Source organism: Camelus ferus, chromosome 25 (genome assembly GCF_009834535.1).
Source record: "Camelus ferus isolate YT-003-E chromosome 25, BCGSAC_Cfer_1.0, whole genome shotgun sequence".
Lineage (NCBI taxonomy): Eukaryota > Metazoa > Chordata > Mammalia > Artiodactyla > Camelidae > Camelus > Camelus ferus.
The window spans coordinates 21,440,456-21,466,707 of NC_045720.1; the positions used below are offsets into that span (position 1 = coordinate 21,440,456).

The window sequence follows — 26,252 nt, forward strand, 5'->3', positions numbered from 1 at the left end:
CAAACACAGGGAAATGAATGCATGATGTTGTCAGGGAGACAGGACACATGCAATCTGTGTTTTTAACTTGAGACTAAATTTGGTACTATATTAATTTGAATAGTTCAGGAAATCTGTATAAATGTCAGTTTAAAAAACCAAAAAATTTAGCCTGATTATAATTTTAAATATAGTCTTCCTTCACTTAAAATTCATTTCTATCCTCAGTAAATACAGCAGAGTTACAGAGGTTAAAGAATGGTCAGCTTCTGTTGAAACTATCTGTGTCTTGATTTTTTTCTTTCTCCTAATTTTTTCCACTCTAAATGGCTAAGTAAATTTGACATTTTTATATTCCTCTTGGTTTTATTATTTTCTTCACCCTGTGAATGTTGCCTGTTAGAAAGTCTATAGTTGTTTAAACCTTAGAAGCTGTATTAATCATTAATGACAACACTTCAACAAAGAACACAGTTATTAAAGCTCATGCACAGTTTGGAGTGGCAAGGTAGTCCTATCGATATTTACAGCACTTTTCACTCCACTGCAGTTCGAGAGCTGAAAGTACATTGTAAAGTAGCACAACTGAGCATAATTTGCTGGGTTTTTTTCTGCTCAGTTTTCAACAAATAATTTAAAAATGTATGTATTTCCTAAAGATCTGCTATGTGTCAGCTGCTGAATGAGTTGTTGATGATGAAGAGAACAACCAGATAGTCTCTCTTCCTCTCAGGAATGCCAACTATTCACACACAAATATCCACAGAGATGAGATACTTGAAACCAACCCAGGAGATTCTTAATGAATAGCGCCCTTATTATTTTCCCTCCCTTTTATCTGGTCCTTCCAGTCTGACCTCCACACTGCTTATGGTGATCTCCCAGTAATAGAGAGATGATCATATTACTCTCTGGTTTAACCTGTTTCCATACTTTTCACTCCCTGAAGGTGAAGTCCAGAACCTCGATACATCTTATCCCCCATCTTATCCCCCAGCTTTTTTTTATTTCCTACAATCCAGTTGTATAAAATTATTCATAATTCTCTGAACACAGCAAGTTGTTTCACACTTCTCCTCTTACCCTCAGTAATTTCTACCTGGATCTATATTCTTATTGTAATTCAGCATCACATCACTCATCCTTTGAGACAAATTTCAAATATTTCTTCTGTGAAGCCTTCCTTAATTCTGCCTGTTACAAAAGAATACTTCCTCTGTTTTACAAACCTTACATTATATAAACTACATAGCAAGATACAAATATGTCATATTAATCTTTATTTTTCCATTAGCAACCCCCTGCTATATCATCATAGGGGATTATTTGTTCAATAAAACTGAAAACATGACTTGACCTATATAACATGATGTAATATAGGGTAAAGCATGCCCTTAAAAACTTAGTTTACCATGATTTATTTCCTACTGTGAAAATCATGTTTTTGCATTCTCCATAATTTAAAACCTGAGCTCACAGCTGAAGCACAGTTCATTTTGAGAAGTTTCAAATTTTGATGTGCAGATAGCTTTAGCAACTTTGCACTAAAAACAATTTTCATAATTACTATGCTCTCTGTTAAGTAATGAGTTGGTTGTAAATGGAGCACCTGCTAAAAAACCTTTACAGATTTGATCTAAAGAGATCTTTTTTATCATTGGTAGATTTGCATGAAATAGCATTAAACGTAGAAACTCATAAATTAAATGTATATTTTATTGTACACTTTGTCTTTTAAATAACATAACAGTTACATGTTTTTGAGAGTAAGAGAGAACCTAGCTATAAAACCATCTGGTCATTTTTATCTTCAGGTAATTATTTAGGAAATTTAAATATTTTTCTATGGCTACAAGTCTCTTAATATTTCTTCTTAGATTAATGTTGGTTATTTATATTTCGTTAGAAAATTTTCTAGGATATAAATAAAAGTTTTCAAATATATTGACATTTGATATATAGTTTATTAAAAAAAACTTTTTATGGAAAAAATAATAAAGATATCTTACCCAGATAATTTATTTATGATGGCTGTTAGTGCCAAAGAGGAATTTTTTACTCTGTCTCTTTGCCTGCAGCTACTTTTTTTGCTTGCCCCGCAAATCCTTCCATTTTCTTCTAGTAACTGAACTGTTTTCAGCTTTGATGAACTTTATGTCTTCCAATTCTGTATGGCTTTATAGGTTTGGACTGAACTAATCAGAATTCCTTTTGATATGGTTATCATTCTAGGATCTGGGGGAGCTGATATAGATGTAGGTGAAAGAAAATCTCTTTTCTGAGGTTGTAAACTCTTAAGGGTCATTTAACTTGGTGCTACTGGTGGCCAGCTGTTGCTACCTATGTCAGTAACTTGCCAACACAGACAGGGCAGAACCAACAGATGGAAAGAATGCAAAACAGTATTGTAGACAAAACTGAAACTCCTAAATGCCTGAGGGAAATACTAGACCTTGGTTTTCCAATTGTATAAGGCGATAAACTTTTCCTTATTTAAGCTATGGTGAGTTCAGTTTCTGTCAATTATAGCTAATTAAGCTCTAATTAACATACTTGCCATCTCTTTGTTGTTTAATTCCTCCAACTTAGAAAAATGGGAAGATCTAAACTATAGTTCAGTGCTTGCAGAATCAAATATATATCTTTTTTCCTTTCTTTCATTTTTTTGTTTAAGCATGGAAAAACACCATAGATGGGTCTCAGGGAGAGTGTGTAATCATAGAAAGGAACAGTTATATTTGAGAAAGTAATATTCAGTAAATTCTTAGATATTTTTTTCAGGAAAAGACACATAGAAATATTAGAGTTCTGTAATCATCTCTACTAACTGTATACATCCGTAGTGAGCAAAATTATTAATCTTAGCACCTTGTGCCTAAATGCCATTATTTATGAATTAAGTTTTGTTCCCAGTTTTTTTTTGTCCTCAAATTATATCATGATATCGATTGAGATGTTTTGAAAGTAGCATCAATTCCTTGGTTTTCACATAAGTAATTATGACATTGAGACATAATATTGCTTAGTTTTCACTGAAATCATGTGTGGGATAATGGAAAAATTATGTAAAATGTTTTTGCTATTTTCTCTGCCTTAAGATTTCTGTTATTAACAGTTTAGAAATTGACCCACACTATATATGGTCAATTAATTTTCAACAAAGGTGCTAAGGAGTTCAACAGGGAAAGAGTATATATATTTTTTGAATGAATAGTACTCAAACAATTGGATACCCACACATCAAAAAAGAAAATCTCAATCCTCCCTTAACTCACACAATATACAGAAATTAACTTGAAATGGATTATAGACCTAAATATAAGAGCTAAAATTACAAAACTTCTGGAAAAAAACCTAGAAGAAAAGCATAGTTAACTTAGCTTAGGGAAAGTTTTCTTACATAGCACACCAAAAGCATATTATATATGTTACGGACTAAATGTTTGTGTTCCCTCAAAAATTCTTATGTTGAAGCCCTAACCCCTAATGCGATTGTATTTAGAGGTAGGACATTAGGAAGGTAATTAGATTTAAGTGAAGTCAAGCGGGTGGAACCTACATGATGGATTAATGCCCTTATAAGAAAGAAACAGCAGAGAGCCTACCCTATCTCCAAGCACTCACACTGAGAAAAGACCATGCGAGTACACAGAGAAAAGGTACTTGACTGTAATCCAGGAAGCATCCTCACCAGAACCTGACCAGGCTGGCACCCTGATCTTAGACATCTCAATAGAGGACTTGTATCCAGAATACATAATGAATTTTAATAACTCTATAATAGAATAAATCAAATAATCCAATTTAAAATTACTAAAAGAATTGGCCAGTCACTTGACCAGAGAAGAGATACAGATGGCTTAAAAGCATATGGAAAGAATATTCACCATCATCATAGTTAAGGCAATGCAAATTAAAACCACAAGGAGATACCACCATATACCCACTAGAAGGATGAAGATTAAAAATATTGACTTAGCGAGAAAGTCGAACAACTGGACCTTACAAACACTGTTGGTAGGAACATAAAATGTTATAGCCACTTTTAAAAACAGTTTGATAGTTTCCTAAAGTTAAACACATGCCTACCATACAACCCAGCCATTTCCCTCTTAGACATTTTCCAAAGAGAAGTGAAAGCAAATGTCTATAGAAAGACTTGTATAAGTATACATAGCATATGTATATATTTTTAAAATCTCCCCAAACTGAGAAAACAATCTGAATGTTTATCCGTAGGTGAGTATATAAACAAAATGAGGTATGACCACACAATGGAATACTACTCATCAATAAAAAAAAAAAGAAAATACTATTAACATATGCAACAAGATGGATGAAAATCAAAATGATCATGCTCAGTGAATAGAGCCAGACCAAAACAAATGTACATCCTGCATGAGTCTGTTTGTTTAAAATTCTAGAAAATGCTAACTGAAATTCATAATAACAGAAAGCAGATTGTTAAGAAAAGAAAACCTCATCCAAAAATGGGCAAAAGACCTAAAAAAGCAGTTCTCCAAGGAAGAAATACAAATGATCAATAGGCACATGAAAAAATGCTCAATATCATTAATTATCTGAGAAATGCAAATCAAAACTACAATGAGGTATCTGTCACCTCACACCAGTCAGAATGGCCATCATTCGAAAGTCCACAAATGACAAATGCTGGAGAGGCTGTGGAGAAAAGGGAACCCTCCTACACTGCTGGTGGGAATGCAGTTTGGTGCAGCCACTATGGAAAACAGTATGGAAATTCCTCAAAAGACTAGGAATAGACTTGCCATAAGACCCAGGAATCCCGCTCCTGGGCATATATCCAGAAGGAACCCTACTTCAAAATGACAGCTGCAACCCAATGTTCATAGCAGCACTATTTATAATAGCCAAGACATGGAAACAGCCTACATGTCCATCAACAGATGACTGGATGAAGAAGATATGGTATATTTATACAACGGAATACTATTCAGCCATAAAAACTGACAACATAACACCATTTGCAGCAACATGGATGTTCCTGGAGAATGTCATTCTAAGTGAAGTAAGCCAGAAAGAAAGAAAAATACCATATGAGATTGCTCATATGTGGAATCTAAGAAAAAAGAAAACATAAATACAAAACAGAAACAGACTCAGAGACATAGAATACAAACTTGTGGTTGCCAAGGTGGCGGGGGGTGGGAAGGGACAGACTGGGATTTCAAAATGTAGAATAGATAAACAAGATTATACAGTATAGCATAGGGAAATATACACAAGATCTTATGGTAGCTCACAGCGAAAAAAAATGTGACAATGAATATGTGTATGTTCATATATAACAGAGAAATTGTACTCTACACTGGAATTTGACACAACATTGTACAATGACTATTACTCAATAAAAAAATGTTAAATAAGAAAGCAGATTGTTTGAGGAGCACTGAGATGAAAGGAGGAATGGAATACCAGGGCCAGAGAAGCATTTTGTGGATGATAAATGTGTTAATTACTTTGACTATGGTAATGGTTCATACGTATACACATAAATTAATCAAACTGTATCTTTTAAACATGGGCAGTTTACTGTTTGTCAATTATACCTCAGTGAAGCTGTAAACAAATGTTTTTGTTAACATTACCAAGTAATGTTTCAAAGTGAATACTAATGTAAGCTGTATTATTTTTAATGGTGTTATTATTTTGAGAGAAATAAGAAGAAGATTATGAGCAAAATGTTCTGACAGTTTTGACAAGAAGGCAAGAGCAATGTTTCATTCAAAATAACTGTAAAGTAGAAAAGAATAATATATTCTCAAAATATATTTTTAAGTGCTAATTGGATATACTTTGCAGATTTCAAGTTTTTCTTTATCTTTTTTAGTAGGTATTATAAACAAGATTTTTTTAGTATTATAAACAAGACTTTCAATGATATAATAGAGATTATGATAAGGAAATTTTTTTATACCCAAGCAGCAAAAGAAGTGCTGAAAATTGCCTTCATTTTTACATTTTTTATTAAAATACTCTTAGTCTTATGCAAGGTGATAAAAAGAGAAAATTCATTATAATCAATTACTTATTTCTTAATCCTGCTAGTACCTGCCTGAGAAAACCTGATTTGTTCTTGTGAAAAACCAATTCTTATTGAAACTGGAAACATTCTTTCTCCAGTTAAATGAGCTTTTTAAATTTTTGCTCCACTTATATGATATTTTTCCAACTTTTTATTAGGATATTTCTCCAGTAGTCACCATTTGTAGAATACCAAAATTAAGCCTTGCCATATTTCTGATTAGTATCAGTTAAAAAAGTATTAATCATATAAGATGTTTATATAGTAGAGATGTGATGGTACCTGGCAAAACAGTTAATGGTGTATGTACATTTTGTCCTTTTAGTTAGTACACTGAAACAAAGATAATTGCACAGTCCATCATTGCACCTTCGTAGTACTTACCACAATTTAAATGGATGATGGTCCAGTAAATATATCAAACTGTAATCTGCAAAAGAGCTCACTGAGATTAATGAGAAACCAAAATTACCTTCAATATTAAAGAATTACTATGTTACTAACAATTGATTCCCTGTTCAAAGAACAAATACATATATAATGCCTAAATTATATTAATTCACTTCTAAGGATAAAATGAAAGGCTTTGTAAACCTCTTAATTATAGCTACTTAACCATTATTTTGTAGGAGAAAAAACAAATGAAAAGTTTTTGATCAAATGAAAAAGTTTTGAATACTTAGTCTCCGAATTAACCATTAAGCATAAATATGATACATTGGAAATTTAAATATCTGAAATATACTTCTTTTATTTAAGAGTAAGATAAAAATAGGCTAAATTTTTTTTGGCTTAATAAAGATATTTTTATTGTTGACTAGCATTTCATTGTATAAATACATGACTGTTGTTTTAATTGGAATATTAGATATTTTAGCTTTTTTAAAAAAAATTTTTATTGAACTATAGTCAGTTTACAATGTTATGTCAACTTCTGGTGTATAGCACAATGCTTCAGTCATACATGAATATACATATATTCATTTTCATATTATTTTTCACTGTAAGCTACTACAAGATTTTGAATATAGTTACCTATGCTAGACAGTATAAACTTGTTTATCTATTTTATATATACCAGTTAGTATCTGCAAATCTTGAACTCCCAGTTTATCCCTTCCCACCCTTCTCCCCCTGGCAACCACAAGTCTGTACTCTATGTCTGTTTTATATTAAGTATATTAATTGATATAATTTTATATTTGTCTTTTTTTTTTTTTTTTTTTAGATTCCACATATGAGTGATATCATATGGTATTTTTCTTTCTCTTTCTGGCTTACTTCACTTAGAATGACGATCTCCAGGGCCATCCATGTTGCTGCAAATGACATTATTTTATCATTTTTATGGCTAAGTAGTATTCCATTGTATAAATATACCACAGCTTCTTTATCCAGTCATCTGTCGATGGACATTTAGGTTGTTTCCATGTCTTGGCTCTTGTAAATAGTGCTACTATGAATATTGGGGTTCAGGTATCTTTCTGAATTAAGTTTACCTCTGGAAATATGCCCAGGAGTGGGATTGCTGGGTCATATGATAAGTCTATTTTTAGGCTTTTACGCAATCTCCATACTGTTTTCCACAGTGGCTGCACCAAACTGCATTGCCACCAACACTGTAGGAGGATTCCCTTTTCTCCACACCCTCTCTAGCATTTATCATTCATGAACTTTTGAATGATGGCTATTCTGACTGTTGTGAGGTGATACCTCATTGTAGCTTTAATTTGCATTTCTCTGATAATTAGTGATAATGAGCATTTTTTTTATGTGCCTATTGGTCATCTGTATTTCTTCATTGGAGAATTGCTTGTTTAGGTTTTCTGCCCATTTTTGGATTGGATTGTTTGTTTTTTTCTTAGTAAGTCATATGAGCTGCTTATATATTCTGGAAAGTAAGCCCTTGTCAGTCTCATCTTTTGCAAATATTTTCATCCGTTATGTAGGTTATTGTTTTGTTTCGCTTATGATTTCCTTTGTTGTGCAAAGCTTGTAAGTTAAATTAGGTCCCATTTGTTTATTTTTGCTTTTATTTCTATTGCTTGGGTAGACTGCTCTAGAAGAACATTGCTGAGATATATGTGAGATAATGTTTTTAGGCTAAATGATTTTTAATTAAAGTATACGCTCATGAATTTTTGGAAAGAAAGTACCATATCTTGATCCAGAAACTTATTTTTTGGACTACTTTTCTTCTTCTTTGCCTTATTCTAAATTTGGTATTTTTAATTAAATCTTCAAATACTGTATATTGGTTTTATATAAAAATCATGAACAGGACTTTTAAAATTTTTTTCTTATAAGTGAAAATGTTATCTCTACATTCATTCAGCAAATTCTTTAAATGTTTCCTAGTAAGCAAATATTGCAATGGAAGCCTTGAATATATTTCTAAAAGACATTTGTCATGTTAAAATTGCCATTTCTTGGTTCATTTGAACAGCATAGAACTTACTGAAATGTCACTTGTATTACTTCTGTTGGAAGTGGTTCTTTTTTAAAGCCATGTAGATAAGTAAGATTTTATGTTGGGCCACTAATTAGTTTTGAAGACAGAAAAGATTTAAACCTTTAGGGAAGTTCAGTATTTTCAGTTGCCTTTAAAAGAGAAGGAAACAGCTTAATTGGAATTTTCTAAAATATGGGGCTGCTAGCAAGAAAAAAGAAAAAAGAATTTCATGTGTGGAAAATCAAAGAAGCATCTATGATTCATAATCCTGTTCAGAGCCCAATGTATATTACTGTAACACTTTGAAAGTAATACAGTTCCAACATAAAACAGGATTATTCTCTATACTCAAAATTATATTTCTGTTCATTTGAAAGAAAAGTTCAATAATGTAAAAACTGAATTTAATACAAACAGTTCCATTTTATTTTAAATGAAATAATTAACATATAATACACATAGTTTTTCTAGACTGAAAATATAAGTAAAGGTCCTTATTTTCCACTCAGATGCATTATTTTAGCATCTGGATCTCAAGAGTTGTGATCGATGACACATTATTATTTGGTTAAAATGGTCATGCTATTAAATTTCAAATAATCTTTGTAGTATTAGTAAAATGTATTGTGAGGATGAAAAAGGAAGAAAAGTTTACTATTGATTTTGTTAAATATATTTGAAGGATTTTCCCCTATACTATGAATCCCTTACATCTTTCTTTACCCCATATCAAATTTTAAATATTTTCATCAGGTTGTACCACAAATCTTTATGCTCAACATGTCCAAAACAAATTCCTTACATTTTACGAAAACCTTATTTTCATATTTTTTCCTTTTCCTCTGATAATGACTCACCATCTACTGTTACCTACCCTAGAAATTTCAGAATCATCTTCCACTCTACCTTCCATCTATTCTTTTTCTCAATTATGTGTTAAAATGATCCCATCTCTTAGAAAGAGGGATATATCCTTATTTCAGCCATTTATTCTTATTTTTTCATTTAATTCACTGTAGTCTTCTAACTGGTCTCTATCCCTATTACACGCTTGCTTCATTCCAAATTTATCTTTATAAAGCATAAATTTGATCATGTAATTCCCTGCTTCTCTAATACAAACCAGTTGAAAGCCAACCAAACAATAAACAAAAAAAAAACATTTTGATGAATCCGTATGGATTATATTATGTGAAACCAATTTATGAACTTAATTTCAAATAATATATAATAAAATATAAACTTCCTGGAATGCCATATTGAGACATTTATAATTTGCCTACTACTTACTTTCAATATGTGTACAAACAAAATGGAAAACAACAATGAATTTGGCAATTTACTTAAATGAAAGCCAGATAAAGACCTCTACTGAATATTTTCTAACTGAAAGTAGTTAAAGGCATTAACATTTCACGTCTGTAGCCCTCAGCACATTTAGGATAGTACGATGGACAGAACTGCTGTTTGGTAATAGTATGTTTGAATTGAACCATCTAGCCCAATATTCTTTGTTTATATATGATAATACAAATACGTTAAGAAGTAAAATAGTTTGCCCAAAGTAGATAAAAGAACCAGAACTAGAACTCAAGTCTCTTAAAGCACAATGATATATCTACTGCCTCTTTCACATAATTAAAAAGATAAGGCAGAACTGTTGTTTGTTTGTTAGCAAGAATTTCACTTAATAAAATAGTTCTTAGTTCAGAAATAAGTTTGTATGATCAAAGACACGAGCATGCCATCTGGTGGTAACTTACACGAAGCAGCTGTATTAAATGACCTCTAATGCTAACAGAAGGTAAACCAGGAGGGTAGGGTTGATAATATAGCTTTTCAAGCATAAGATTGTATTAAAGGTAAATATAAATACACTATTGTTCACATAGTTCACCTTGTGAAGTAAAACATTCATCTTCAAGATATTTGGCTGAGGTCAAATGACACTGACAATACAGTGGAGCCAGTCTTACTGATTATAACTTCCATGTGCTATACATACATATACACAAACATAGAACATAATATATTAACACAATAGCACTTGCATACAAATGATAAATAAATATGGGGGCATGCTCAAAAATGTTTTCACCAATAGAAGTATATAATCAAAAATATTTCTACATTATGGTTGCAAACATGTGAACTAAACACAGGGGGGAAAAAACTTTTTGTTGGCATGTTTAACAATTTCCTAAATAGTTTTGATACAGTATTACAAGAGGCAGAATGTTGGCAAATATCAATGCCTTAATTTATACTTGGTTATGAGCAAAAAAACCCATAAAATTCATCATGAAAAATATTTCTAGATTTTATCTCTGGCATAGATTTCAGTAATTCATTTGAAGCCAAAATGTTCAATTCCCAAGTCAGACAGTAAAAAAAAAGGAGATAAAAAGAAAATTAGCTACATAATGTGAAAAAAATTACATATATTTATAAACATATTTCTTGTTATATATTACAATATATTTATAATATCAAAATTAATAATAGCAACGTATTTCAAGCCAAACTAGAATTAACTTATGAAAGAATTCCGTTGGTGGTCTCCTTTTTTGTGGGTGATTGAGGCATTTCTTTTCAGCACTATGTTTAATGAGAAATAAATGAAACTATGGTATGGTCCCACCAGTAAGTAAATCTTGAGTTGCCTCCATGTTAGTAAATAAATTAGAAAAGTCGATGTGGTAATTTGAAGGTGTCCCATGGTAAATTGAAACAAAGATTGCATCTGCTTCTTTAAAAAGAGACGTGGATGACTTCTTAATCAGCCCTCCACTTTTTCCTTATGGAAATTCCTGTACTAGCAAAGCCCATTTGCAGAGGGCACAAGTCCGGGGAGAAATTTGAATAATCACATTTTCACAAAGGAGAATATTGGTGGTCAGGTTTTAAGAAGTGACTTTTCCAGTAAGAGATACTGTTGGCAATCCCTCATAAGACTTTTAAATCAAACCAGAACACATTGAAGTGAGCATTCTTAAGAGGTCCACTGAACCTAAAATAACAGCACTGGTCTGGCTATTTCTGCTCATGTTGGAGATTAATGCTGGAGATCTGGGAAGAAATATGACTACAAAAATGTAAAAACATTTAAAATTACGATGTGTTTTTAAAACTCATTGAAGTTCAAAACGAAAAATAACAATAAATTATTTTTATTATTTATACAATATTTGGCTCCAAAACAATGCAATATGCATTGTTAGTTTAATGTGTTTCAATTTCCATCAACAAATATTTAAAACCTTTTGTTCTACTGTATGATCTGCATTTATATGTAACAGCTTTTAATAAAAGTTATGAACTAAGCCTTTTAGTTACCAATAATGTAACATTTAGGTGTGGTGTCAAGGATAAAAAAAAAAAAGAAAAGAAAAACTGACATATTTCATTTTGTCCCAACAAATAACTCAAACTAAGTATCTGTCTGAGATCATCTTAGTCTATTCTAGCAGTGAGGAGTAAGCAGTTCTACTCCCAATCTCTGACTGTTCTTGAAGACTGAAAGGCAGATATGCCTTTATTTACTTCTTCTAGATAAAAAGTTTTACACCTGAAAACTTTTGCCTAGACTCTGCATGTTATATTGGTTGTTATTTGTGACCATGCTATATTAATTTTTTAAAATAAATTGGTTATAGAAAAGTGTCATGGTTGGGGATGGATGGTATTTGTGGAAATGCAGTGAGTATAGTGGTTAAGAGTTTAGTATTGGAATCAGATGGCCTGGTTTGAATTTGGATCCCAATACTTACTTGCAGTGTGAAACCTTCACAAGTTACTTACTTTGCCTATGTTTCCTTTTCTGTAATATATGGTTGATAATAGTATCTCATAGTGCCTTTGAAAGGAGCACATTACTTAGAAAAGTGCCTGGCATATATAACACTAAATAAAACATAGCTATTATTCTCAGAATAATGATTATTACTACAAGATACAATTTTGCTCAAAAACAGGATTCCTTTCAGTCAAAATTTTATTCTAAGAAAATTACAGTGAATATCAGAAACATTGTAATAATACTCTGAAAAAAACTCAATTTATAGTTTTCAAATTGAAGAGCATAAGGAACTCTATATATTAATCAAAGACAGAATGGATATACCATCACAATATTATGTTCTAGTACCATATGCAATTATTATTCAGTAGTTACTCTTTAAACATTGCCAACAAAGATCTAATCATCTAGTAGGAATGAAATAGAATTTATAACATTAGTTGTATATAATTCAGTGCAATATAAATTTTATGGGTTTGCCATTAGGGCTTTCTTTATCACTCTAAAAGCTAAATTCTGACCCTAGCAGAGAATTTTTATGTCATATTATAACTAATTACAAGGAAGATATCACTGATCCTTCAGCAGTGTGGAGAGCTTCATCAAGGACAGATCATCAAAGACACGTATATTTGTATCATTTAATATAATAGGCAAAGCCTCCTTTACCTCACAGCCATTTACTTCATTGATTCTCTCCTCCTTTCTAAAAATCAGAACCAATAGGGATTTTGATTAATTCCTTCAGTTGTATATTTAGATCTTTATCCCTAACTTGCCTTAAATGTATCCAAAAGATAGATAGATAGAGAGATAGACAGACAGTCAATCCACAAGAATCATGTGTAGTCGATGTAACAAGGCATTCTAGTTCTATAATAATCTCTTCAAGTGAAACATCTTTTCTTAAACTTCAATGGGAAAAAATTAAGCGAAAAACGTCATTGAGAACTCTAATAAAAAATCTCCTGTAGACCAATATGATGCATTATTATCCATTGTGCTAACATACTAAAAATTACTACAATTTAAAAGTTGAAATAAATTTGAAACAAATAAGTAGAGGTGGAGGTTGAAATATAATATGCTTCCAAAATGTAAAATCAAATATAGAATTAAACTCTTCAAGGCACCCTTTCACAGTACCAAAAAAAAAAAAAAAAAAAAAGAAGAAGAATTTTGCATTCCAATCTAGCATATGCACAACTCAGAACATTATGCCAAAGCAATTATGCTTATTAACTGATTGTTTTCTAAGAAAAGCAGATGGTAAAGTAAATTATATTCTTGGGAATTTTTCTTAGACTTCCCATTTCTCTAGAGTGTTCTTCAGTGAAGAATTAAAACAGAATTAATGAAAAGGCTCCCAAATCAAGTCAATTAATGGAGAGCTGTCCCATTAACTGTCCCCACAACATTACCGGTGACATTTTGCTATTTTGGATTTAATTCTTTTGGGTAGTAACCTCATCTTTAAAATACTGCTATTAGGAACACTTGAAGATAGTTTTAAGTTATCATTGGTTTTATTTGGACCAGAGAAAACTCTGCAACTGGTCCAGATGCCTTTTGGGAGCCAGCTGTTGCAAGTTTGATGAACTGTTCTAAAAAGACATATTGAGTGTATACTTCGAGCAAGTGACCAATATATTATACAGATATCCCCCATTTTTCAAGTTTGCTTTACACTACCTCATTTTCATGAAGGATCTACATTAGTACCTGTATTCACTAATTGAACAAAGAAAATCTAAAGAGGATTTTCACTTTTATGAAAAAAAGTGAAAGGTGAAAATAGTGTTCAGCATTTGTTTTGTAGCCAGCTGTTATAGAGGCTGTGTGTACTCTGGTCAGTAAGAGTGCATCCACCAAGCTCCTTCCCCAGGAGCTACACTTAGCATCTCAGCATCAAGCCACCATAGATTTGAGCTGTGTCTGTGAGCATCTGTGCTTTATCTCAGTTTATTTTGTGCATCTATTAGGAAGATGTGTCCTAAGGTAATTGCTTCTTTGCTTTACTCTTTATGGTTTACAAAAGATTTCATAGGAATGTTCTACTTTTGAATAGCAGAGAAAACCTGTACCCCTCTCTTCACATAGCCAGAACACAGTCCTGGAAAGTGAGGGTTGAAAGTGGAAGTGGCATCCCTCACTATTACTAATAAATCACTTAAAAATGTTTGTTTCTAATCTCCACAGCTTTGGGCTCTGCTAGTTGAGGTCTTACTTTTTAAGAGAACAAAGGAATTCCACTAGGGGATGCAACAGTTCTGTTCTTCTTGTGGCTGAGATTGTCCCCTGACTGCATTGAGCCTCTCAAGCTACTCCATCAACAGGCAAATAAGGAATTTACTGTATTGACTGTGGTGATTGATCCTGATTATAAACGGGAAATAGAGTTGTTAATGTACTTGCTGGTGATCAAGAAGGAGTATGTATAGAAGCCAGTAGATTTTGCAGGCTGCCAATGAATACTTTTGTGCACAAAAATAAATTAATGAAAAATTGCAACACATATCAGCAGGTTCATAAATGGCTCAGACTCTTCAGGAATGAAGGTTTGGGTCACATCATCATGACCAGCTGAAGTGGTGGCTGAGGGAAAAATATGAAATGCTTGGTGAAGAAAGAAATTTGGACACCAAAAATGTCTTTGTGACCAATTGTAGAAGGGAAACAAAAGAATGACATAGCTATCAGTATTCTCTTCCTTGCTTTGTTATGAACATATTTGCATGTATATAATATAAGTGTGTGTATATATATATAAAATATACACACACACTAATTTTTGTCCTTTCTTTTCCTGTTTTTCTGTAATTTAATATAAGGTGTGTTTTGGCGGTTAGCCTTGTTATATAGGCTTTAAATTGTGGGATGTAAAGAGGCATTGTGATTGAGACAGGTGATGAGAACTAACAGTAATTGCTGAGAATATGCATCTCTCCTCTGGAGGAAAGAGTAAACATGTCTTCATCAATACAAAGGTAGATTCCCCTATTTGGTATTGATTTCTCCAATGGGAGTCACTCTCCTGAGATTTTCAAGGTAAAAAAGAAACAGAAGCTGCAGCTCCTCAACAGACAGGTGGGTTCAGGGGCTTCATTAAAGGGCAGATTTAGTTTTGCCAGAGGTTTCATCGTTTTCTCTCTGCAAATTGCCTACTTTAAGTTACACTCAGCTAAGATTATCAGCAGCAATTCCCATTGATTTCCTGAATGCTAGAAGCCACTTCCTTGTCCTCATCATTACTCTCAGTCTTCTCTGATTTTGTACGTTTTTAATTTCCTGTGTTATCCTTCTTGTCTAAATAACAGAGAGGTTTCTTTTTTCCAGTTAGAACCCTGTTTGATACAGTAATTACTATATTTTCACCCAACAAATACTTGAAATTATTGCTCTGAGGAAAATGAAGGCTTCTCTTCTCAACGTAATTCATATCCCTAAAATCTCAGCTTTCCCCCGTCTTTTAGATAAAACTGTAGACTTGTATATTTTTAAAAGAGATCTAAAGTAACTTTTATCTCCACTAATATAATAGCTCTCACCATGAGAGAGGGAGACTAGAGTTGATTACATCCTGACTTAGACCTTTGTTCAGCGTTTCCTTCTTTTTGAACCTGCTCCCTCAATCTCTTTGTACTGTGTCCATCCTGAGTGAACAAAGAATCCTCAGTGCTCCTATAATCTGTCAAATACCAGTATGTATACTTTCACTTGCTCTGGCCTACTTTCCAACAGCTTTCTATCATTTGCTGTACTTCCTACATGTGCAACTTGCATTATTCATCAAACTTTTCTCCTACTCAGCCTTTCTCTAACCACACAGGCCCATTCTCCTTCTCAAAACTCCTTTAATATTTCAGGATAAGTTTTGGCAGGTTATATTCACCTCTTTTTTTTTTTTTCTTCATGAAGACCGCAGCCATAAGCAATTCAGTCAATTAAAAACTAGATGATTTGTAAGCACAAAAGTTGGGATAGTTAATGGAATTCTGAAGCTCAGTGTCCTTAAAATTCCTTATACCATGGTGGGTGAACAAACTCTTCGCTGCTATTACATAAAGTTGACAAGATGTAAAGCGTGTACAGGCATTTCCTACAAAAACTTCTAACAGCAATTTAATAGCTCTGCTCCCATTCTATATAGATCTCCTCTAATACTTAATGCTGTTCTTTCTACTAACAGGTCATTTATAAAATCATTTAAACCATGTTAGACATTCATGAAAAAATTCCTGGTGTATGGGGGCTCTTGAGCTAATTCCGCACAACACTTTTTTCACACTTTTATAATGAGGCCTTTTTTCCCATTTACTTCAGCTTTCTTCAACAGCATTGCTTAAGTATCAGCCATGGCTCTGGAATACAATTACGTTCATCCTTTCCAGAAATAGTAAGGGAGATACCTTTCTCCTATAAAATGTATCATTTAAATTTTTATGTAGTCTTTCTTTGTGAAAATGAATTATTTAATTATAAAAAGCAACACATGCTTTGATATTAAAAATAAAATAAAACTATTTTAAAAAATAAAAATTAAACAGAATAAAATGTGTCTCTCATTCATCCCCAAGCCTGTGCCCAAAAGCAATAGATTTATCATTAAATATTTTTATTTCTACACCATTTACTACCATAACTTTATACCTAAACCTATACCTCTGCTTGTTATAGATCTGTCAAAGTTAGGAAGTATCTTTTGATACCAACAATGAACACCTGCAGTTAATATGCTTACATTATTTATAATCTATCTTAACCTCTCAATTTTCCATCTGAAATAAGTGTATCAATATTCTTAGGTTTTTTAAAAATTATTACATATGTACAATACTTAAAATTATTTTAAAACATGTTTATCAAGGAAAAAATCAAGGAATAAGTATACATGGTAGCAAGAACTGAAGAGCTTAGACAAAGAAAAAATACTAATGTCTCCTTCTTATCCTACAGGGAATGTTTCTGAGCCATTTTTATTTTTAGTTTCGAGGGGTTGCTACCTCAACAACTATAAATAAATGATACCTCTATTTTTTTATATATTTTTAGACAATATATTTGACTCTCTGGGGAAAAAAAAAATGGAATCTCACTCACTTACATTACCCTCTCTCTTTTCTTTGTCTCCTCCTAATGGAAAAATACTCATTGAGAGTACAGCCAATGAAGAAGGTATATCAAAGAGAAAGGAGTAATCAGCAGAGGTATATATATAGCATGGTAGGGCAATAAGAAGAGGACTAAGAATTTATCATTGCATTTTATAAGATGAAAGATACTGGTATTTATTACAACAGCAGTTTCCATGGGGTTGTTGGGGGAGAGACTGATTAGAGTGGTTTTAAGAGAGAGAGAGAGAGGTGAAGAATTGGAGACAGGGATTATTGACTTCTCATATCAGAAGACTGGCTGTGAAAAAGGGTACAGAAATGGAGTAGTAGCAGTGGGGGGAAACAAAATCAAGAGAAATATTATTTTAAAATTCAGAGGAACAGCAACATTTCTGAACCATGATAGATATGAACACAGAGGGTGAAAAAAAATTATGATGTAGTAGAGAGAGAAGACAATAGCTGGAATGATGCCCTTGATTAGAAGAAAACATAGATGATCTAGCTCTCAAGTGGAAAGAGAGGCTTTAGATAGGAGTTGGTAGGTGGGTAAATAGAATGATGAGTCTGTAAAATTTTCTTTCTTATTGATTCAGATTTCTCAAGTGAAATTGGAAATCAGGTTACCAACTTGTGACTTTGTAAGGCAAATGACAGAAGGAGATGTAAAATAGTTTTATTTTTATCTAAGAGAATATAGATCCACATTATTACTGCCCACAGATTACAAAGGCTTGTAGTTTGAAGCAAGGTGGGGTTTTTTGACTGAAAAAAAGAAAAAAAAAACTACTCAGTTTGGAGGAATATAGTAGTTTGAATAGATATTTTACAGTTAAAAAATACAAGCCATAAGAATATTTGCAAATAGAAAATAAAATTAAAATTACATGTGAACATCTTAACACCTCATACACAGATTATGAGGCTTTTGATGGGGTTATATCTCAAGGGTCAGTAATTTTTATCCAAAGTACTAGTGTTTTTAAATAAGAATGGAAAGATAAGTTATAGGCATAATTTCATGTATGTTTTCAGAAAGATACAACATTTTAGTAAACTTCAGAAGAATCCTTTTTTTATACAGTAAAAACTATTACTTTTATTGACCTTCTATCAGTATAACTTTTTTAAACTTCTTTTTGCAGTCGAAAAAAAATTAACTGTTTTGCACAATATCATCTAAATCCCGCCACCCTGTCATTGGCTCTCTGACCTCATCTCCTCCTGCTCTACACCTGGGTCATTCTATTTCAGCCACAATGGCCTGTTTGTTTTTACATGAACATGTCAAACACCTACATACCTTAAGGATTTATACTTATTCTCCTTTCAACCTGCATTTATACTTATGTTTCATGTACTCTCACTGGTAAAAAATCTACTACCATAAATGAAGCACTTGTGCTCTCTCATTTTCTGCATTGTTTTACTTCACAGAACTCATCACCATCAAGAAATTAAATGTTTCTTTTTGTATATAAACTTTCTCCCCCCATATGAAGGTATAAAATCAGGAATTCTAGTCTTCTTGATTCATTACTGTATTCCCAGCACCAAGAATAGTGTCTTACCCGTACAGGATGTTCAGTACAATTATAGAATTTTTTAAAAATTAAAAAAAAAAAACCTTAGGTACTCAAAATAATTATTTTTCTTTTTATCATGATTTCTGGCAAACTTAACAACTACTAATTCCTTTCTTAGCATCACACAAGGCTGTTCTTTCTTGTGCCATGATTGGATGTTGTTCTGTTTTTGTGACAGACCATCCTCTGTGCGCCTCCTCATGTGCTTGCGGAAAGCTGATTTTTAGTATCTTCTTTATGGATTGTATTGTCAGTTGTTTTTTTTTTTTTCAACATACTTATAAATTGCTTATGAATAATCATTACTGGGTATTTTCATTCCTTTTTGTTTTTGATGCACAGTAGCTTATTGCCTAACCCTCTGCCTTGAGTGTGCTCTAATCTTTGTGTAACATTCTGCAATACTTCTCTGTGACTATCAGAGAATGATTTTAGTCTTCTTTTGGTAGGAAGAAAATTCTTGATAGGATCTGAGTTTTTAATAGATCTACAAATGGACCATCCATTCTCATATCTGATTCAAAGAGAATATGAAACTTCACATATAAAACGACTCAATGTATACTCTCTGCCTCCTCAACTTCAGCAACTGAGGCGTACTGTTGTCCCGCTACCACAGAGGCTACAATACTACACAATATATATTTATTGAATAAAATTAGTACTAGTGTGTATCTTTTGTCCCAAAGACTGGTTATAAATTTTAATGGGTTTTGTTGTTATTATTTTTATTATGTTTTTCCAAAAATTTTTAGGACTGTTATCCGAGGGACAAGAACTAGAGCAGGGTAAGGGCCACCAGTTTCTAGTACAGATTTTGTATTGAGGTTAATTGTTTTTTCTCTCTCTCTCTTTTATAATGTAGCAAATATATGCAATGGAATACAGCTCACCCATAAAAAAAAGGGTATTTTGCCATTTGCAGCCCTTCATTTTTTTTTTTTTTTGCACTTCAAAAACTAAAATTTTATAACTGGCATAAACATTTCCATTGCATCGAAAACAACAAAATACCTAGAAATAAACCTAACCAAGGAGGTTACCTAAACTCTGAAAACTGTAAAACATTGATGAAATAAATTGAATATGATACAGAGAAATGGAAAGATATCCTGTGCTCTTGGATTGGAAGAATCAACATTATCAAATGGCTATACTACCCAAAGCAATCTACAGATGCAGTGCAACCCCTGCAAAATACCAACGGTTTTCACAGAACTAAAAGAAACAGTTCCACGTTTTCTATGGAACCATAAACGAACCCAAATTGCCAAAGCAGTCTTTTATAGTTTTTTTTTTTCCTCTTTCTTCTTTTTGTTCTCTTTTCTTGTGATTTGATGACTAGAGAAGTTCCTTTAACATTTGTTGTAAAGCTGGTTTGGTGGTTCTGAATTCTTTTGCTTTTGTTTATCTGTGAAGCTTTTGATTTCTCCATCAAGTCTGAACCAGAGCCTTGCTGGATAGAGTAGTCTTGGTTGTAAAATTTCCCCCTTCATCACTTTAAATGTATCATGCCTCTCCCTTCTGGCCTGTAGAGTTTCTGCTGAAAAATCAGCTGATAACTTTATGGGAGGTCACTTGTATGCTATGCTACTTGTTGTGTTTCTCTTGCTGATTTTAATATTTTCTCCTTATCCTTAATTTTTGTCAATTTGATTACTATGTGCCTTGGTGTGTTCCTCTTTGGTTTGATCCTATGTGGAACTCTTTGCACTTCCTGGACTTGGGTGACTGTTTCATTTCCCAAGTTAGGGAAGTTTTTGGTTATTATCTCTTCAAAAATTTTCTCAGGTCCTTTCTCTATTCTCTTTCTGGGACCCCTATAATACAAATACTAGTTCACTTCATGTTGTCCCAGCGTTCTCTTAAACTATCCTCATTTCTTTTCATTCTTTTTTTCTTTTTTTCTGTTCTGCAGTAGTGATTTCCACTAATCTGTCTTCTAACTCACTGATCCATTCTTCTGCCTCATTTAGTCTTTTATTGGTTCCTTCTAGTGTGTTACTCATTTCAGAAATTTTATTCTTCAACTCTATCTTGGTATTCTTTATATTTTCCAACTCTTGCTAAAAACTTCTGTGCATCTATACTCTTGAGTTCTCTGAACATCTTCACTATCATTACTCTAAACTCCTTCTTGGATAAATTGCCTATCTCCTCACAACTTATTTCTTCTGGGATTTTATCTTGTTCCTTGACTTGGAAAATATTCCTCTGCCACCTCATATTATCTGTCTTTCTATTTGTATTTTTATGTAGATTAGTTACATTTCTCAACCTTGGAGACGCGGCCCTCTGTGGGAGACGTCCTTTGTGTCCTAGCAGTACACTTCTCTTTGGTCACCCAAGGACCAGGGTGCAGCAAGTCCCAGTGTAGAGTCTTGTCTGTGTTTGTGGATTCCTTCCACAAGCTTTGGGACTGTTGTTTTCTTATTTCTGCTATCTGTCCCGTGGAGGATGAGGCTGGACTAGAGGCTTATGCATGTTTCGTGGCAGGAGGAGTCAGTGCCTGCCCACTGCTAAGTGAAGCTTGGTCCTGGACCTCTGGTGGGTAGGGCCATGTCAAGAGGCATTTGTAGCTCAGGAAGTCTGCTGATGGGTGGTGCTGTGTTCCCACTGAGTATATTGTTTGGCCTGAAGCTTTCCAGCTCTTAAGACTACAGGCTGTTGTGTGGGGCTAGGTCTTGGTGCTAATGATCCAGTCAAGATGTCAGCCTCCAGGAAAGCTCATGTAGATGAACACTCCTGGAATGTCCACAGCTTTTATGTCCCCTGGGTGAGCCACAGCCATTCCCTACCTTCCCAAGTGATCTTCCAAAACCAGCAGACAGGTCTGGCCAGGTGAAATCACTGCCTCTGCCCTTGGACCTGGCTCATGTGAGATTCTGTGTATGCTTCCCAAGAGAATGAAGTCTCTATTTCCTCTAGTCCCATGGAGCTCTTGGAACTAAGCCCCACTGACCTTCAAAACCAGATGTCCTGGGGTCTCCTCCTTCCAATGGCAAAACCCCAGGCTGGGGAGCGTGATGTGGTTCTCACTTCTGTGGGAAGGCCTCTGTGACTTAATTATTCTTCAGCTTGTGGATCACCCACCCAGGGGGTAATGGGACCTGATTATATTGCAAGCACACCCCTCCTACTGTCCTGCTGTAGTTCCCTCTTTCTGTTTCTACTTGAAGATCTTTTTCGCTAGGTTCATTTTTTTTTCCCAATGGTTGTTTAGCAGTCAGTTGTGGTTTTGTAGTCACAAGGAGAGGTGAGCTCATGGTCCTACTATTCTGCCATCTTGACCAGAAAAATACTGAGAAAGCATATTGAAAGCTGAGATAGGACAAAGGCTAGGCCTTTTGCACCAGTTATCCAAGCTGTGAATGCAAAGGAAAGATTCTTAAAGGAATTTTAAAGTGCTACTCTAGTGAACACCTGAGTGATGAAAAAGTGAAACAGCCTCATTACTGATATGGAGAAAATTTCAGTGGTCTGGGTAGAAGAGCAAACCAGCCACAACATCCTCTTAAGCAAAAGCAGATCAAGGCCCTCGCTCGGTTCAAGTCTATGAAGGTGATGGCACTGCAAAAGGAGACTTTGAAGCTAGCCAGGTTGGTTCAAGAGGTTTAAGGAAAGAAGCCATCTCCACAACATAACATGCATTTTTAAGTGCAAGGTAAAGCAGCAGGGACTAATGTAGAAGCTGTAGCAAGTTATCAAGTTATCCAGAAGATCTAGCTGAGATAATCAATGAAGGTGGCTACATTCAACAACAGATTTTCAGTGTAAATAACACAGCCTTATATTGGAAAAAGATACCATCTAGGACTTTCAGAGAGAAGAAGCCAATGCCTGACTTCAGAACATCAAAGGACAGGCTGACTCTCTTGTTGGCGTAAATGCAACTGGTGACTTGAAGCCAATGCTGATTTACCATTCTGAAAATCCTAGGGCTCTTAAGAATTACTGTAAATCTACTCTACCTGTGCTCTATAAATGGGAACAACAAAGCCTGGAAATAGCACATCTGTTTACAACACAGTTTACTGAATATTTTCAGCCAACTGTTGAGATTCAGGGGGGAAAAAGTTTCCTTTAAAAAAATATCATTGCTCATTGACAAAGTGCCTGGTCACCCAAGAGCTCTGATGGAGATTTAAAACAAAATTAATGTTGTTTTCATGCTAACACAGCATCCATTTGCAGGTTCAAAGAGTAAGTTTGACTTCCAAGCCTTATTACTTAAGAAATACATTTTGTAAGGCTATCGCTGCTATGGATAGTGATTCCTCTGATGGATATGGGCAAAGTAAATTGAAAACCTTCTAGAAAGGAGTATCATTCTAGATACTGTTAAGGATATTTGTGATCCATGGGAAGAGCAAAACATTAACAGGAATTGGGAAGTTGATTCCAACTCTCATGGATGACTTTGACGGGTTCAAAACTTCAGTGGAGGAAGTGTGGTGAAAGTAGCAAGAGAGCTAGAATTATAAGTGGAGCCTGGAGATGGGACTGAATTGCTGCAATTTCATGATAAATTTTAATGGATGAGGAATTGTTTCTTACGTATGAGCAGAGAAAGTGATGGAATCTTTATTGAGATGGAATCTATTCCTGGTGAAGATGCCGTGAAGATTGTTGAAATGACAACAAAGAATTTATAGTATTACATAAACGTAACTTAGTTTTTAAGCAGAAGCAGGTTTTGAGAGCATTGACACCAATTTTGAAAGAAATTCTGTGGGCAAAATGCTATCAAACAGCATTGTATGCTACCGAGAAATCACTGGTTAAAGAATCAATCAATGCAACAAACTTTATTGTTGTCTTATTTTAAGAAATTGCCACAACCACCTAAACTGTCAGTAACCACCACCCTGACCTGTCAGCAGCCATCAACATCAAGGCAAGACTCTCCACTAGCAAAGTACATTGCTTTTTTAGACATAATGCAGTTGCACACTTAATAGACCACAGTATAGCATAAACATAACTTGTATACACACCTATGCACCGAGAAGGAAAAAAATTACATGACTTTCTTTATTGTGATATTTGCTTATTTTGGTGGTCTGGAAAAGAAACCATGTTATCTCTGCAGTATGCCTGTAAACAGGTTGGAGGACAAGCTGGCTTGACATGGTTCTCTGGGGATGAGTGCGAGAATACCGCATGGGTAGCTACTGATTCTACCACAGTCAAGAGGATAGGAAATTAAGTAGCATCCTCTGAAACCACTAAGGGCAAAGACACACCATTATAACTAAAGCAAGTGACCAGAAAGCCAAGTCCAGGAAGCTATTTCCATTGTGGGTTGCTTTTTCAACACCTATGAATCTGAGAAGTGATTGCTATGTAATTCTGGAAGGTAGGGGAGGAATCCACATCTCTACAACCTTTACTTGTCAGCAGAAAAAAAAATCAATCAAAAGCATCAGGATATCACTGTTTTCTTTCTGCCAGATATTTTGTAATACATCTGATTGGTATAATCTAATTAGCATACAGAATTATAGCTGCAAGGGAATTTGGTAAATATAATTTTTTACCTTTCTAAAGCCTACTGCATTGAAAAGGTAAATTAGAAATTTGTAGGAATGAAAAACAAGGTGTAGTGCACGAAAGGTGTGCAAGCTAGTCTGGCTAGAGGAAATGGTTGAGGGAGTCACAATAAGGAGCTTTCCTGCACTACACCTTACCCATTCCTGTCTCCATCCTTGAGTTTATGATACTATCTGCACTTGGAAAGCTGTGTTTATTCTACTTTGGCTGATTACTCTTCACCCCTTAAATCACCCAGTTCTGTGAGGTTTTATCTCATTATGTATGCCCAAAGTCATCCTTTATTTTATTTGGTAATTAAAAGTAAGTAACCAACTAAGTAAGAAAGACAGAGTAAAGGAAAATGTAGTCCTTGCACTAAGGACTGTTCTTTTCTCCCTTTTAATTCTCTATTTGATATAATTTACTGTCATGATTTTTATTAATAACTGTACTAATTTAATCAATAGAAATAGATATTTTAAATTTGTGAATGTATTTACTGAAAAATAAATACTGTATTTTAGTAGCAAAAAACTATCCTCATATATTCTTTATTTAAAGAAATGAGTTAAAAGAAATAATTTTAATGACTTAGCCTGAATTGTACTAGTATAAGATCTATGCATTAATCTATTATACCCAGAAATAACATAAGAATTGTGTATTGAATATAAGGAATTATTCTTCAAGGACTGATGATTTTCATGAAATTCCTTCAGATTTAGAAGTTCCAAGATTTAGTTTAGGCTGTCAATGATATTTCTTCAGTAATAATCATTCAGCATAACAGAGACAGATCTCTCTGTAGTGTGGATAAATTGCTGCAGTATGTACAACATGGTGAAAGAACATCTGAAACAAATTTTTTAATGCTTATTCCTTTTTAGTTATTTCCTTTTCATAAAGATTAAGTTTAGTCTGCTATATATAATAACATTGCCTAATAGACCATTTCATAGATTTAAGATTCTCCAGGAAATGATTTTACTTAGCAGTTATATCAGTTTTGCTTGCTTGAATATCTGTTTATCTTATCTTGTTAGTAATTTGTCTGTAATGAAATATCCTGGCACAAGGGGCAGGCAGTTGTTTTACTAGACATATTCTAGGAGGTATGCAAAATTAAATGAAGTATTTATCACAGTGGTTTTATTTATATGATGCAAACATTCTGAAGAAAAAGTATATGTTAAAGATAATTTATTTTCTCTTCTAAAGAAACACATTTTTTAAAGTCCATTTACAAATTAAATGAAGTTTTGCATTACCAAAGAGCCTTCACAATTTTATATTTTCTTAAAAATCAAAAAGAAACCACATGATATATGAAAAAGGGAAATTGTTAACCTCAACTCCTTTGCTTATCCCCATCTTCTAACTAATCATCCATCAAGTTGTCTTCTCTTGAGTCTTATAAATTCTCTAAAAATGTAGGCATATTAATATCCTTGTTTTAAAACAAGAGAAAGACTAATTGCAAAATTTTAGATAGTATATTTATTTAGGGTTTCTGAAATATAAATAATTAGCAGTTAATTTTTTCTATCAGACAATAAATGTAATAAAATACCTAGCTTACTGCTCAGAATATAGAAAATGTAAATGGATAACTATAGCATAGATGCACAGTCTTCCAAAATACTCTCTGTGTGAAGTGAGTTATCATTAAAAGAAGATTTTTATTATCCAATCTAATTTCATTTTCACGCTGAATTTTAAACTT

At 33.5% G+C, this 26,252-nt stretch overlaps 1 protein-coding gene across 1 annotated transcript in view; it reads left to right on the forward strand.

Moving 5' to 3' along the window:
• Window positions 1-26,252, forward strand: part of CSMD3 (CUB and Sushi multiple domains 3) — a 1,015,135-nt gene that overhangs the window by 585,541 nt on the left and 403,342 nt on the right.